Consider the following 17,944-nt stretch of genomic DNA (forward strand, 5'->3'; position numbering starts at 1 on the left):
CTGAGAAAAGTCAAGCGCGCAGCTGCCAAGATGCCACTTGCCACCAGTTTGGCCATATTTCAGAGCTGCAACATCACTGGATTGCCCAAAAGCACAAGGTGTGCAATACTCAGAGACATGGCCAAGGTAAGAAAGGCTGAACACAAGCTGAAACATCAAGACTGGGCCAAGAAATATCTCAATACTGATTTTTCTAAGGTTTTTTTGTACTGATGAAATGAGAGTGAGTCTTGATGGGCCAGATAGATGGGCCCGTGGCTGGCTTGGTAAAGGGCAGAGAGCTCCAGTCCGACTCAGATGCCAGCAAGGTGGAGGTGGAGTACTGGTTTGGGCTGGTATCATCAAAGATGAGCTTGTGGGGCCTTTTCGGGTTGAGGATGGAGTCAAGCTCAACTCCCAGTCCAACTGACAGTTTCTGGAAGACACCTTCTTCAAGCAGTGGTCTGTATCCTTCAAGAAAAACATGATTTTCATGCAGGACAATGCTCCATCACACGCGTCCAAGTACTCCACAGCGTGGCTGGCAAGAAAGGGTATAAAAGAAGAAAAACTAAAGACATGGCCTCCTTGTTCACCTGATCTGAACCCCATTGAGAACCTGCGGTTCATTATCAAATGTGAGATTTACAAGGAGGGAAAACAGTACACCTCTCTGAACAGTGTCTGGGAGGCTGTGGTTGCTGCTGCACGCAATGTTGATGGTGAACAGATCAAAACACTGGCAGAATCCATGGATGGCAGTGTCCTTGAGTGTCCTTGCAAAGAAAGGTGGCTATATTGGTCGCTGATTTGTTTTTGTTTTGTTTTTGAATGTTAGAAATGTATATTTGTGAATGTGGAGATGTTATATTGGTTTCACTGGTAAAAATAAATAATTGAAATGGGTATAAATTAGTTTTTTGTTAAGTTGCCTAATAATTATGCACAGTAATAGTCACATGCACACACAGATATCCCCCTAAAATAGCTAAAAATAAAAACAAACTAAAAACTTCCAAAAACATTCAGCTTTGATATTAATTGGGTTCATTGAGAACATGGTTGTTGTTCAATAATAAAATTATTCCTCAAAAATACAACTTGCCTAATAATTCTGCACTCCCTGTAGATGCCTACCATCTTCATATCTGATGATCATCTTAACACACACTTTATATATCAACCTACCTTGCCATAGTCCTTGAAAGCTAAATCAGCATAACATTATTTAGATTACTGAGTAATAATTGTCTATATTTATGCCACAGTGAAGTGTGGGTTTTGTCAGCATTTTATGATGGACATTGAACAGATATTTGGAAATACTTTACTGGATTTACACAATAGACATAATTCTCAAAATGTCTTAAGCGCACAGAGCTTTTTATTTGTTACAGAATGAGAATGCTTGAAGCTCTTGCTTCAGATATGGTTTATTGATGATAGTGTGCTGCTGGTTCTGCTATTTTGGGGAACTGCAGAGTTAGTTTTTTATGAACGCAAACAGAACTGTTCAGTGTGGTGAAATGTCAATGGCACAAAGTGCATGGGTCATCTTGACAGTTTATGCCCCCAAATACAAATAGAAATAACATTCTGTTTAATCATAGTTCAGTGGTTGTAAGTGGGATGACAGATGCATTTGAATAATAACTGTGTAATAACTGAATAATCCAGTTATTACACAATGGCACCAAAAACAAACTCATATTCTGTTAACTCATAGTTCAGTGTGTTTATTACAACTGGGAAGACACGTGGATTTGTGTTTTGAAATTTCAAAAGTAATTGGTGATGGGCCTGCACGGCAGCTAGCGCAGCAGGTGAGTCTGTGCTAACAGATTCTATCATTATGACGTTATTTTATGATTGGCTACAACAGATCTACAACACAACATTATCGGGAGTCTTAACGGGTGGTTAGAAATTCATGCATGGTGCGTTCTGTCTGAAAGGAGATTTATATTTGCTCCAATGAGCAGAAAATCTGTTGCCATTTAATCCGTGCTCACCCGACACCATGGACATCTGAACCAGGTGCTTTTCTGGGACTGGGTGGAGTACAAAGCAGCAAAAGGAGAACTTCTTCTTCTGTTGGCCACATGATGTGCCCCTCCTGCCTGATATGCTCCATTGAGCCTCCTCCATTGGCAGACTAGGCCAGGGGTCACAATGAGTCCAGCTTTTTTAAGCATCAGGACAGCCAGGTCATATTCTGGGAACAGGGGCCGAGGGCAAGAGTTCCAAAACAAAACTGGTCAACATTGCTACTTGCATCTTTACTAATGACTGATTTCAACTTTGAATGTGCTGTATGTGTGTATGTGTATACGGTGAAGACCAGTCGTTTGCTCCAAGTTGGAATTTGAATTTGATTTGATTTGTTTTTGCCTCAAGCCAACCAAATGGACATAACTATTCTTTTGGACTCTCCCTGCCTTTACTGTTTTGGATCCAAATGTTTCTGCTATTTGATAGAGGCTGTAGAAGCAATATTCTCAATTAACCCATTGTACTACATCGTTATAATAAACTTGCATAAAAATTATTGCTGTAAAAAAGAACAATGGGCATTAGTAGAGAAATTTCCAAATAGAGACAACATATCCATTTGAGCACATTGACATTTGGACACCACATGTGCCATTTGAGATTTCTTAGGGTTCAAACTATAAAGCTATTTTTTCTACTTTCTTATAAAATTATTATTAGAAATAAAAAAATAACAATACTACTAAAATAAAAATATAATATAGTATATACAATTCCAATAATAAATAAAATAAATAGACTGTATATACCTTATTGTGTTGAATCAGTTTGTTTTAGAATTGAGACAGAGTGGCACATGGCCCTTTCTGCAGTGTAAGGGTGTTTTCACTCTATGGATACCAGCATCCTGTAATATCCTGTTGGCACTTGGCAGAGAGAATATATATATATATATATAGTAAAAGGTACACAGGCATTCAGCAAAGAACATCAAGATAGATTTACTGGGTTTGTACAGGTACAGGAAGAAAATGTCATATAGTTAAAAGTAAAACAAACTTTTGAGTTCTGGCAACCGGCACACGTGTGCGAGCAAGTTTGTGTTTTCCCTTTATTCCCTGTTTTTGGCCACCGCGCCGTTGTTTTTTTGTATTTATTAATAAATCATTGTTTCCCTTATGTCCAGCAGGGAGAGGGGTGGAGCGCCGCAGAGCCCCCTGGTAGGCATGAGGACCCAGCAGGGACAGGCCTGCTTGTTCCAACGGATGCAGAAGAGACTAGCCAGATATTCTGGCAATGTCCCCACCTTGGCACCAGGGGTGTGCAGTGTGCATGTTCCAAGAAGGCATTAGCCTGGGGTGCCTGGAATGGTCACCAAAGGCTCTGAGACCACCTCCCTGCACGGGGCCGCTCTGCCAGCGGGGACATGCAGCGAGAGGGGGTTGCTTGGTCCCAGAAGTCCCCAGCCTGGGGTGCCTGGAACAGTGGCCGGAGGTTCCGGGACCGGTGCAGGGATTGACACAAGTCGCGTCAGAGGGGACGTGCGGAGACAGGGCCCGCACGTACCCGGAAGGATCAGCCCTGATTTTTGTGTGCATGTCTGAGGGTCCGGGGCTGCCATGCGGGACCACGCCGGGGAGCCAGCCCGGGGGTCCGGAGCCACCATGCAGGACCACGCCAGGGAGCCAGCCCGAGGGTCCGGAACTGCCATGCGGGACCATGCCGGGGGAGCCAGCCCGGGGGTCCGGAGCCACCATGCAGGACCACGCCAGGGAGCCAGCCCGAGGGTCCGGAACTGCCATGCGGGACCATGCCGGGGAGCCAGCCCGGGGGTCCGGAGCCACCATGCAGGACCACGCCGGGGAGTCAGCCCGAGGGTCCGGAACCGCCATGCGGGACCACGCCGGGGAGTCAGCCCGGGGGTCCGGAGCCACCATGCAGGACCACGCCGGGGAGTCAGCCCGGGGGTCCGGAGCCACCATGCAGGACCACGGCGGGGAGTCAGCCCGAGGGTCCGGAACTGCCATGCGGGACAACGCCGGGGAGTCAGCCCGAGGGTCCGGAGCCACCATGCAGGACCACGCCGGGGAGTCAGCCCGAGGGTCCGGAACTGCCATGCGGGACCACGCCGGGGAGTCAGCCCGAGGGTCCGGAACCGCCATGCGGGACCACGCCGGGGAGCCAGGCCGAGGGTCCGAAACCGCCATGCGGGACCACGCCGGGGAGCCAGGCCGAGGGTACGGGGCTGCCATGCGGGACCACGCCGGGGAGCCAGCCAGAGAGTAGGGCAGGAGCCCTGTTGTTGCCACCGTCCGCCCCACCGCCTCCACTGATGGTACTGCTGGGGCTCCGAGGACATAGCTTTATTCCCCGTTTTTACTTAATAAATCATTGTTTCCCTTACGTCCCGCCTCTGCGCTTACCTCCCCCGTCAGCTTGATGGCATGACACTACTTTTCAGGAGAAGATATCTGAAACTCTGGATCACTACTGTCGCCCTCAACTTCTGCACAGAGGACAGCCTCTTCATCAGATTTAACAGGATAAATAGATGAGCTCCTGTCCTGCACCAAAATATCCAGCACCTCCTCATTCGTAAAAACTTGTTTTTGGGGCATTATCATGCTTTGTTGTTCAGAAACAGCAACGTTATTTGTTATGGACTGTGTTTTACCAGTATTTCTGGACAATATGCACAAGAAAATCTTGCAATCGCATCGATTGAATTGTTTGAATTGGCTGAGTCTATAGAATTGAGGCGTTATTGCAGAAATAACATCAACACCATTCACCAACATGACATATTATTTTGAATTAATTCATTGTCAGACATGGTCCTGCATTATTTTTTTTTGGTGTTGTTGTTATGTTTGTTATTTGTGTGCCATTATAATTGTGTGTTATTTTGTTCGTTTAAATTTTTGTGTTCCTTTAATTAAGATTCTTCATGTTAAGATGATATGCAATATGTATGAATTGGTGGGTGTTCAGTTTAGTTAATTTTGTGCAGCCCGTGCTGCCCCCGAGGCCGGGGTCATAGCTTTGAGGAGACATACCCTTGGTCATAAGATGTAAAGTGTGAGTGTTTTTTCAAGATCATGTAATGTGCTGTATGTGTATATATGTATACTGTAAGACCAGTCGTTTGCTCCAAGTTGCTAAATGCTGGATTTAGATCAGAACCCTTTCCCATCTGTGTCCCCTTGCTCACCCTGACTCTTTATTACTCACTCTCACACTCCTTCCGCTGTTCCAGAGGGCTTCAGTCTGTGCTTATGTCAACAGACAGCTAATTTTTGTGCTTTTCCATTTGTTGAAGGCGCATGACATTTGTTGAATGACATACTGGACATCCTCTTAAAAGAGCTCAGGGTCAGGTGAATGCATACACGACACTGTAACCATGGAACTATCTGGAAACTCAAATATCCTACTGGGGGAGCTTTGGTTCATGTGTATAATAATCACATGTTGTAATCACCTGTTGAATTACAGTAAACTCAGTCGCGACTGCTGGAGACATACACACACACACACACCCTATTCATTCACAAACTGACATATGTGGACAAATCTGGAGTTTCCAATTCACTGAACTCTTCACACACACGAGCAATTGATCTCAAATTCAAGACACATCGCATACACATTGAGAAAACCTACTTTTTGCAAAAATGCTATTTGTGCACTGTGATTATTTTTCTAAACAAGTTACTTTTATGATACAGTATAATGTATGTATAATAAATATGTATGTTCAGGACTTAAGTGTAAAGAAACACTTAACAGCATAGTTCTCCTGATTAAAGACATAGATGAAGGGTGGATTTACAATTACCCGTGGGAGAGCTGGTGGAGTATGGAGCATGAAAATGAAAAGTTGGACTGAGCCTAACATCCTGGAAATTCCTCAGTGTATTGGGTTTTGGATTCAATACCAAATTATGAAGAAAAAAAAGTATACACTGTACATGAAGGGCACAGAACAATCCACATCAGAATGCAGTACATCTACAATCTCCAGGTGAAGCATATTGTCCCCCAGAGTGGCAAGATCCACAAAGTGCACAGGGTGATGCCCTCTTATGTTCAACAGGCCACACAGACTCTTCCAGCTGTAACCAAACCCTCCAAGGACTCACACCTGCTTAGTTCAGCAGATTGTGCTAATGCAATGGCTGCTGTCTGAATGCTACGAGGACCAGAATAATGGGTTCTACATGACAATCTTGTAAAAGACATCGGTGATACCACATTGCTAGTTACAATGATTCTCTTTGTGCTCCAACCACCCCTCTCAATTTGTCCCCCTGTAGTACTCTATGAAGCTATTACCAGTTCACCTCAGGGTTAGTTTTGTGATGTATTGATTTCTTTGCTATGAAGAATCAGACTGCTAAATAGAACACACTAAAGTTATCTCAAAGGAAACCCATGTGTAGGTATTCTCAAAGGAAATCTGTACAGGGGTGCCAGTTTCATTTGACTTTCTGAGACCCCTATACATTGAGGTACTTTTTCCTGAAAAAAAAAGTATAATGACACAAGTTTGGTATTCAGAAAACTAACTTATGGACAGTAGCTCTCTTACAGTAACAAACACACATACAGCGGACACTGGCACATAGGCACGATTGTGTCAGTATTACTAAAAACATATAATGTAATGGCGTTAGGAGTCTGAGTTGGTTTGTAACCGAACACGCACATACGGGGGATTTTTTTCCAAGTCAGAACAGGAACAATACACAACCAGTATCGATTTATACATAGCAACAAAGATGAACACAATCTGCAAATCAGGAACACATACAGTCAACAACAAACCCCGGACAGGAATACCAAACTGGAGTACCCCGAATAGTAATAGCTTCAAAAAAATATTTTGTTTAAAAAAAACTTTCCCTTTTTCTGGATATGTCATCATTGTCTCCAGTTCTGTTCAATCACTATAAGGCCAGGCAACAGTTACACGTGTGTAATCAAGATAATGTCATGATAATCAAATAATTTTAATTCCCAATAGGCACAATTTAGTATTTCACCCATTTGTCCAAATACTAAAAATTTTCCCAGGAGAAATACCACTACTACTATTAATAATAATAATAATAATAATAGCAATCCAAACATTTTAGCAATCCAAACACTTAAGAAGAGGTTTTGGCCATCCAGAACATGAAGTATCAGCTGGTTTCCATTTTACACCAACTTTCTCTGCACAGCTCATGAAGAAATGACAGGTACATAAACTAAAGGCTCACATTCTGAGGGGAGTGATTGTGGGAACATCATAGGTAAACACCATGTGGTTACTGGGAAGATTGAGTCAAGCTGGCTCCTGTGGCTACCTAAGAGTCTTTCCAGTGAGAGGTGCTATCAGTCTCACAGTTAGGATGATTTTATATGGAGGCTGAGCGCCTGGTTTCTGGTTCAGTCTATCCAGGCAGTTATACCTCTGATTCATTACCCCATTAAAACCCCATTACTTTTTAATAACACATACTTCATTCTATAACCTTCCTTTTTCTGCTTTTGTAGGACCCAAGGTTTAAGGTGACCATAATGAAAAGAGCCGAACTTCCAATCACTAGTTCCAAAGATCGGAACTGTCACTGAAATAGCTCCTGTCCAATGAGGCAAAGCCCCGCTTTCTGAACTGCCTTCAGATGTCCAACCAAATCCTCAGGCTGCGTAAATATAAAATAAGGCGGAGTGACTACATTTCTCACATCTTGAATATTTAATTACATTTATATAAAAATAAAGACACAAATAAAGGGATAAGTATGTACTGCTTTATCTCACAATTGAAATAGGCCTTGAATACCCCTACCACAACTGTCTGTCATTTCCACTACCAGGACCAAACATCCAGATTATCAGCATTTTAAGTGTTCTGATGGATCTCCATGCAATGGTTTTTAATTTTTTACATTTTGAAACTGAAAAACATGACATCAGACCACCAACCATTTCAGAATTGAATAGGTTGCTTTAGCTGAAAAACAATTGAATCAGTCTCTGTAAACCTACCTACTGTGTCTGATTCCTTTTATTGTTACGACAATTGTCGTAAAAGGGATGTTTGCATGATGGCAAGACTGAAACAAAACACTCATATATACCATGGTTTATACCAAACTGCATCATACTGTCATGGTAGTAAAATATTATATTTTGAATATAAATGAATTTGAGTTTGAAATGGAGGCAGAGAAAATAAGTAGAAAATCCCATTTCACAGCACAAGAAGCAGCCACACTGCGTTTAGGCTGCAGGGCTTGCCAGTACATTCCTGTATTGATCAGTGTAGCTTTTCAAGCCAACCTTGTGAAGTAAGCACTGCTGCAGTGGTCACACGTGAACAAAGCACAATTTTTCGCTTCATGTCTGTCTTCTCCACTTGCTAAGATCTCCGTGCCACTGATTTCCAGCTAGAAACAGACTGTGAAAATAGTCTCAGCTCCCCTTTGAGTTCCTGTGACACTCAGCTACTGAATTACAGAGCTGTCGTCCATGCAGAGTGGTTCATAGTTTTGAAATTGGTTTATATGTGAGTGAGTCTACAAGACAGAAGAAAGTAGTGCTATTGTAGACAATTCTGTTAAAACAAATATAATGTCATAATATATAATTACAGATATATAATCATGTTTAATTAATAAATGTAATTACAATCAATTAAATTAGTGTCAGGGCCACACAAGGGCAAGGCGGTTTTCCCCCATGGCCTCACACCTCACACCTACAATGTTGTGAATCCCAGCTTGTGTCTTGTGTGTGTGCTTCCATGTTCTCCATGTTTTGCACTGATTTCCTTCAAGTTCTCTGGTTTCCTTCTGGTAATTTTTTTTAAATGATTTAATGTAGCGATTATTTTTACAATGCACCAGTTATTTCCACATTACTTGACTATTAAAGCAGGGTGATTCAACATAAATGGTGCCATTTCAGTAAGTTCAGTGTGCCAAAATCTAATGCTGCTACAACTTTTCATAACATTTGAACAGCAAAATTTTGAATTATTACATGATTTTTAATGATTAGCAGAGAAAAAAGTTGTAACAATATTGTTAGGTTGTGGTGTATACACCTTAGCTAGACAGAACACTTACACAATCACATCCCATTCACAAAGGGGTACCAGCTTGCTTCCAGGTTTTCAGGTCTGCTTGCTGGGCCATAAAGAGAAGGAGAATAAATATAGAATAAATAATAGGCCATTAAGGAGAAGATAATAGGGGACTGGCTGATGGTGAGAGATGGGTTTGGATATTCCCCAGTTTGGCCTTTAGTTTTTCTCCCAAGGTCGATGTACCCGTTTTCTCCCAGTTAGTTTATCTTGTGCACATTTTCTGTCTTTGGGGATTTCCCCTATATGAACTGTTGGAGTTAAGGAGTGAATTTTTGTTTTTAGCTCAGGAGGTGACCCGTGCACATTTACATGGACTGACTTTCCAAGCCACATTTGTTTAGTTTAGTTGAGTTTTGTGAGGCTGAGGTTTCACCTGATCCAGAACAAAGGGCAAAGAGATGTTGAGAAAAGAGAAAAAATATGTTGAGGCAATGACAAAGAAAAGTATCCAAGATCTAAATGAGAGATCCTGTGTATCCATTTGAGGATACGATCCTGTCATTTCTTGACACATGGAGATAAAAGAGGGATGTATGGACTAGGTTTCGTCCATTTCTAAAAACTTTCAGTTGTAACATGTAGTACGAGTCTGCATGAATGCTGTTTATTTTAAAACAGACTCGTAAAATTGATGACAAAGTGATGAGTGATCCTTGGATGATCAACCCTGTAACAACATGTTCAACCATATTCTAATGCATTCAAATCTGTTATGTTGTAAACATTACCTAATATTATTGCACTTTTCAAGCAAAAATCCAAAGTTCAGCAACAAAGTCATGCTTTTGCAAATTATGAAGGAGACAGTCTGTGTTCTTTTATTTTCAATCTAATAAAAATATATTATTCAGTACAAGCAACACACAAACTGGTGGGCCATGCCAGTGGAAGCTCATAAGGTTATTGTAAAAGATAACTTTGGAATAAAAAAACGGATATGACAGGGTTGACTTAAAATTACGTTTTACATTTACAGCATTTGGCAGACAGTCTTACCCAGAGCGACGTACAACATGCTTTCATGTTACCATGTCAATGAAGTAATCAGTTCTGGTTCATTAGTACTTAAACCATGAATACAATCATTTCATTCACTCTGTTTTAGTTTTTTCTTGCATAAGTCAGACTATAAGAAGGAAGGTCTTAAATTGCCGTTTGAAAAACTTGAAAAACCAGTGACTGTGCTGCTCATTCTACAACCTAGGGCCAAGATAGAAAAGAGTCTAGATGGCAGTATAGTGGCAGTGGCAGTGGGAGTGCACGGTATAATACGGACTCTGAGGTAGGATGGTGAAACCACATGTCTGGCTTTGTAGGCCAGCATCAGTATTTAGAATCTGATGCGAGCAGCTACTGGGAACCAATGGAGGGAGTGCAGCAGAGGGGTGGTGCATTTTTGTATAGGCTAGATGGCATTCAGAGGTAGACCAGCTAGAATGGAGTGACAGTAATCCAGTCGTGAGATTACTAGGACAAGTATCTGGGTATTGTTCTAAATAAAAATATCTAATTTTGTAATGTACTTTTCACCTTCATTCTCAATCACAAATGGCACAGTTTCTGCAGCATCACCCAGCATTTTTAATCTTCTAATTTACATATCTAAATAAAAAAATGTTTCTTAACATTCCAATACATGTTTATTCCAAGAGTGAAATAAGCGCAAAATAATGTCAGAGGTAGCACTAACGGGACTAAGCTGGTGGTACAGTGGTGCACGAAGTACACCGGAAAACCGTTTTCATTAGATAAAATGCTGTGACTACTGAATAAAGGGTTTAAGAGCAAAGTTTAGTTACAATCCCGACCAAGCCATATTTACTGGCGTCAGGGGGCATGGCTTTCAGTGTCATCTTTACCTGTTAAACGTGAAGTTAAATTTGGTCATCAGATTTTTATAGTCTCTACCAACAATAAATGTATTTGTAATCTAGGTATATAATTACGTTAGATGCCATTACAAACAATAACATTACTAATAATGCACTGTAAATATGGCTAATTATCAAAAAAAGATTAAATATTATTATTCTCACTCAACTGTAACAAATGAAATAAGTTGATGTCGGTGATGCAAGTCAAGAGCAACAAAGTCTAACAATATTCTAAAATCCAATGAGAAGAGTAAATATTTCAAACAATCATTCACACTTTATTCCCATTGGAAACCATGGCTGAGATCCTCTATATGTAGTGCGTGTGGTCTGAAGTTTGGATGTGACCTAAACGTGTCTGTCTGATTCACCTTTAGTTCTCCAAAGCCTAGCAGTGCCACCTGTCAGCCTGGCTGTTGCTCAGAGCAGTGTGCTGTGGGACGAGGTGTGAAAATGCAGTATTTTGCCAAGACTCATCAAAGTGCTGAAAGCTTATACTTCACTGTTGAGATCTGTAGATTTTGGAGATTGCAACACGTTGAGTGTCTCTGTTCTTCAAACCACATGAATGCAGACCCCAGGGATTTTGTCGCAGAGTGTCTCCTGCAGCTGTCAGGACTGGCTTCAGCTGGAGACATCGTCCAATTCCGAACATGGTGCGGATAAGTCTTCTAATATAGAAGACTTTCCTGTCATGTCACCTCAGACCATTTGTTGGCCTATTGGCAACCTGGTGATACTTCTTGTTTGTGTGTGGCAGGCCACAGCTTGTGTCTTCATGGACCTGGAATTTACCATCTTAGATAGATCAACTATTTAAATGATCTTTATAATAAAGAATAAATATTGTTTTAATGCATATTTACTATAACTAATATAAGTGAATGAAAAGATGCTCAGATGTGGACAGAAAGGAAGATTATCTTGTCTTTGTGTATTTTTCCCCCCCAGACTTGTGCACGCACATCACTTATTCATCCAAAAACAAGCAGTGCCACACGATAGTAGGTGCAATTCCTCATTCATGTCATAGGTCAGACCCACACAGGTAGTAAACCAAAAACAAACTAAATTGTCACGATTGATTATAATGCATTAAATATACATTTTGACAGCCCTAATCTATTTACACAGACTTTCCCACAAACGAAAAGAGAGCAATACGTTGGGCAGAGATGTGCTTCACATTGCTCAATGTTTTTGTCCACATTGATTCATTCTAGGCTCTTGGGTGAGAGCTTGATGCAGCCAGATGTTAAAATTTCATCACACCAACTCCTATTGAAATGGTTGCCCCTCAAACCGATGCAGTGTGGTCCACTGCCCCTCTATCTGTCCATCATCCTCTGTGGCAGAGGGAAGGTGCCGAGCCTGTGACCTTGTAGGGAGACACTGAAGCACTTCTGCCCTGTTAAGTAGAAGACTGGAAAAGTGATCACTACTGTCCCGCCTGTCAGCTCTCTATCTGACAAGCAGAGGAAAGGAGAGTGGACTGACATTCCGACACATTCCACCGGGTCACTCAGAAAAGGCAAGGTGCTTCAATCCCAATCCACACTAAACAAAAGGAGGCTGCTGCTCGCCCATGCAAAGATCTGAACCATGAAGCCATTTATAATCTGACCTATAAGGCGGTTCTGTGGTACTAAAGTAAAAAATGAAATCCTGCCTCACACAGCACACGTTGGATGTTTCTCATTTCCTGAGGAAATCAAATGCAATCATTTCATCTCTTTGTCCTATGTGCTGTTGAACGAGTGATTGCTCGGTGGCAGCAATGCGTTGCTATGGTGAGGGATTTATCGCTGGCTCTTTGTGCCTTTTCAATACTCTTTCAAAATGTGTCTTAACTGTTCACCTAATGGCATGCAATGTTGCACACATGCTTATGTGTGTGTGGGTGTGTGTGTGTGTGTTTGTGTGTGTGTGTGTGTCTCTGTCACACTCCCTGTCTCTGTGTTCCATTACCTTCTTCAGTCCCTCTGCATTAGGGCTATTAAAAAGCAGTGTAAGGATATCGATGGGTCCTCACAGGCTGCAGCCGTCCTTTTTATCATGTAAATGTAAATGCATGAGGCATCTCGGATGGGTTTTAAAGCACAACTCAGGCAGATGAATAGCAAAACCTGGCAAATTAAACATATACATCAGCCAAGTACAGGAACAGACCTCAAATTAGCACCAGTGAGACTTTTCATCCGATCTACTCACACTGCAGTATGAGTATCAGATACGTGTGTTATTTATTGGAGTTGTTTAACAATTAGCAGTTATGGATTTCGTTAACATGCTAGGAACAATTAGCCAGTTCTACACTACATTAGGAGTTTGAGTGAAAACAGATACTAAACTGAAATAAATATGCTTTGAAATGCTGCAAGGCCTGGAGATTTCAGATCAATCTCTATGTTGAGATTGATCTCACTTGCATAACAAATATACAAAAGATGCCTAGAAATTGTGAAACTCATCTATTTGTCTATACTTTATAATTGTCAATGTGCGAGTTTGGGGACTCACTTGCAGACATGTGTGGAGCAGGGGAACGAGTCGTTGCATGGAGAGTGGGAACTGGAAGAGCACGGGATGACCGGAGGTGCTTGGTCTGTGAGAAGTAGGGGAGTAGCGGGAAGGAGGCGAAGTGAAGAGGATGGACTGGCTTAATGACGGTCTGGGAGCGTGTGTTGGATGGGCGTATTGGGGGGCACAGGCGGACAGCGTTGCTTGGCTATGGGTGGCAGGAAGGTGGGGTAGCATATACGTATCGTCATAGCAAAAGGGGGCAGGCAAACTCAAGGTCGAGGACAGGCAAAGGTCGTAGTCAACAGGCAGAATCAATCAGGCATTTATAAAGAAGGCTAGGGTCTCTTGGAACTTAATTCAACAAAGAGCCTCCCCCCTGACCACCTGACTTTTATACTGGACACTGCCCGCTCTCAGTCTCGATTTTGGGGCGCTGTCTGCCCAGCTGATCTTGCTCCCTCTGGTGGGCTGGAGGTGGTTTGTTAGCCTAAATTGGAATAAAATGACTCAAAAACATATTTTTTCTGTTGCTTGTGGTATTTCATATTACAGGTCTCACAGTTTCATTAATCTGTGATGATACTTGCACATCATGATGTCACTACAATAAACATGCACATGTTTTATCTATCTACAATGACAGACGAACATGTATGAACAATCAAAATAGTATCTGTGATGGGTATTGGCAGCAGCATAATGATGCATCTTTCAATACAGAGTTTACAGTACAGTTTATTCAGATTCCAATATATTGATTGTTTGCAATCATTACATTGTTATAGTATAAAAAAACAATAATCGTTCCACTGATTGATGATTATGGCAATGAAAAGATTTGTAACAAATTTGGTCCTAACAACAGGACTTATGTTTATTAATGATTGTGTCCGTTGAAAGAGTCAGTTTCAACCCAGTATTCTCTCAGATTATCAAACTGAGTGCATGAAATTGGAGCCAAATTAAGGCAATTGCAGGCTTGGTTGCCCTGATGAACAGTTGGTCCCATTAGGGCATTTAATTTCCTGAACACACAATGTTTCATCAAGTGCTTTTTCTATCAATCAGACGGAGAGGAATGACAAAGACAATGACTTTCAGGCATCTAGGGACTGCAACACTAGTCTACTAACATGTTTTCCATAACCCATTTTTTCTCAGATTCATACAGGCAAATTAGCTGTTTTTTTTATAATGTTATTCATGTTACAGACCAGAGCATCTGACTTACTACCACCACCCCATAGGAAAGGCACAGCTTGTATATATTGTAGTTTTTTTGTTGATATATATAAAATGCCACTGTGTATGGACCTGCCTTGTCTATAATTTTTTTTCCAAATAAGCAGGTTAATGGATTTTCATCTTTCTATTGAAAGCCATGCAAATACCCGTTGATTTGAATAAAAGCGTAAATATACATTTTTGAGTAGTGAAAGCTACAGGGTTTTTATGGTGTTTGTATTTACATTGCTCTGGATGTAGTAAGAGTGTTTAAGTTTTTTCTAATTAAAAAAATACCAATATACAGATAACATTTTGAACATAAAATTATGCTATGTTTTCAAAAACCATGTCTCTATCAATTTATTTGCGGCTCTATCGTAAATACATGTCTGACATTTGAAAAATCACTCCTCATGTTTGTTGGTTTATGGTCTTTTAGTTCTCAATGAAGTCATCAAAACTATGAATGAAAACATGTGGAGTTATGTACTTAACAAAAAGTGGAGACATGGCCTCCAAAGTCACCGGATCAGTCACCCAATCGAGATGGTTTGGGGTGAGCTGGACCACAGAGGGAAGGCAAAGGGGCCAACAAGCGCTAAAGCAGTAATCAGAGCAAAGGTGCGGGTATTTTGAAAAAACTAGAATTTAAAACATGCTTTTAGTTATTTCACCTTTTTTTGTTAAGTACATAACTCCTCGTGTTAATTTATAGTTCTGAGGCCTTCAGTGCGAATCTACCAATGTAAATGGTCATGGAAATAAAGAAAACACATTGAATAAGAAACTTTTGGCCTGTAGTGTGTGTGTGTGTGTGTGTGTGTGTGTGTGTGTGTGTATATATAAATATATATATAGATAGATATAGATATATAGATATACTTGACAGTGACAGTGTCTGAGAATAAGAAGGCTTTAATACACTGAGACACAAATGGAGACAAGACACAAATATAGTGGTGGATCAGCTAGTTCAGAATTTATATGACCAGGTATATTTTATTCAGTTATTAAACTGCTTACTCTTAATCTGCACTGATAGCTTGTCAATTGTGTTCATGTTGAAAAACTCTTAGGTGCTTACAAACTCTCAAGCACAATGTATACATGCTGCAAAAAGGCAGCTGCTGACAGAAATGTGAAGTAAGATGCATGAGCACATTGGCTGCTTGATCAGTTGATTGATTGGATGCAGATGCAGAAGTTTCCACTGGAGAGGAGTTTAAGCAGCATGGGGCAGCCACAGATCTTACATGAGATTCAATTGAATTTATTCACATTGCAGATGTTTGGGACATTTGCCAGTTAAATACGATGCAAGTAAGAAAGCCAGTTCAAAATTTAAAATAAATCTAATATCTAAAGAACACCTCTACCAAGAAAACTGCTTCAACTTGATGGATTTCATCAAATCACTTAACCAGCTTCTGTTTCTCTTTAGTTTCTCACTAAATGTATGAAGGCACCTTTCATAAAATCCCACTATAAACATAAATTTAATATTTAATGGTTCATAGTAGTTCATAATTAGTGGTCTGTACTATATATTTTATAGGTTATAAGTTAGCTTTGAGACTGCAGCTTTATGCATAAAATATCCACAACAACCTGCTATGAAAATACTCTTTATTATTCAAAATGTGACACGGAGGGTTTGATGCAATGCGTACAGGGAGCTATTTTCTTTCCTTAATGAGATTAAAAATACCCTGCTTCCTCACTTAGTCAAGTGGACTGGATGAAAACCAAAAGCTGATTCTCTGTCTGATTTCCTGCTCTATAATTAAATATCATGTTCTAGACACTGCAGGGGATGACCAGTCAAGCACATATCAACACAGGAGCTGATCAAAAATCATTATGGAAATAAGGATACTGAAGAGAAACATTGAAAAGAAACTACACAGATGATGATGAAAAATATTTGTTTATTCTATTTCAGATGATTTAAGCCATCATCAGTGGGATTTTGAACATGCTATATTATCCAAAGGGGCCTTTGTACTTATGTCATTGAAATAAGCATGTGTTTTCAGTGTTAGAGCATGTTTTATTAAATTAGACCAGAAACCCAACAATTATTGAAGATATGGCCGTTATTTGGAGTTTGACTGGAATATTAATGAAGAAGTGTTACATGCCCTTCAGCTTTCTTTTCTCCATTGAACTACGCAGTTTCTGAAAGAGCGGGGATGCTTTACCACCCAGTTGTGGGGGAGGGTTCCCTTTTATCTCCTTTGTGCCAAAAGCGGTTGCTATGACAGCAGTCCTGCATCTAACTTTGTGTGACTGAGAACAGATGTTGTTTGCCATCGTCAGAGGACAAAACTAGGGTATTTCTTTACTGTATGTGAAGTTTTTCGGAGTTTATAATTGCTTTATGGGTGTGGCCACTATTCATATAGGCTATAGTCAGTATCTAGAGTAGAAAATAAGAGTCGATTTGGGTGGTACTGGCAAGGGCATGTTGGTTTTGTTTTTTTTGGTTTTGTTTTGTCTGTCAATGAATAAATAATATCTCTGCTCCTGTTTGAAATATCTGCACTTGTGGGTCCTGCTCATGTGCACTTTGATGTGGGAAAATCAAGTGCTGCAGGGAAGCTTTTCCTTTAACCTCGACTGAGTAACAAGGTTTACATCAGTCATTGATCTCAGCACTCAGGCTCTTTGTTTTTGGGATAAATTATATTGATTATCTGGTTACAATGGCACATGTCAATTGGTGGGATATATTAGATTGCAATTGGTCAGTCAGTTCTTGAAGGGTAGGACGTGGTCAGAGCATCTCCAAAATACCAGAGAACTAAAGGGGCTACTATTTACTAAAAAGACAACCATGAACAGGAACAGGATCATTATTGCCAAAGAAACAATGATGCATCTGGGCAGTAAAGGCAAACTCTTGTCGGCCGATCAGGGAGAAGGGCTACTGACCCACAAACTGCAAAAAAAAAACGTACTGCTGATAGAAATTCATTATTTGAATTTAGTTGCTTTCTTAGTGAAACGTCTGGGCCTTGAGCTTCACTTTCATATATCAGCCTGCATTTGCAGTCCCTGCATCTCCTCTGTTTGGGGATCTGGTCTGTGCAGCTGGGGTTTCTGTTACTCCCTTTTTCTGTTGAGTGATTCACTCCTACTCCCTGTGGGTTATGTCTCACACCTCATCTCCTCACCCGTGTTATGTTGCAGTATGTGGGAGATTCCTGTG

Source organism: Denticeps clupeoides, chromosome 2 (assembly GCF_900700375.1).
Source record: "Denticeps clupeoides chromosome 2, fDenClu1.1, whole genome shotgun sequence".
NCBI classification, from domain to species: domain Eukaryota; kingdom Metazoa; phylum Chordata; class Actinopteri; order Clupeiformes; family Denticipitidae; genus Denticeps; species Denticeps clupeoides.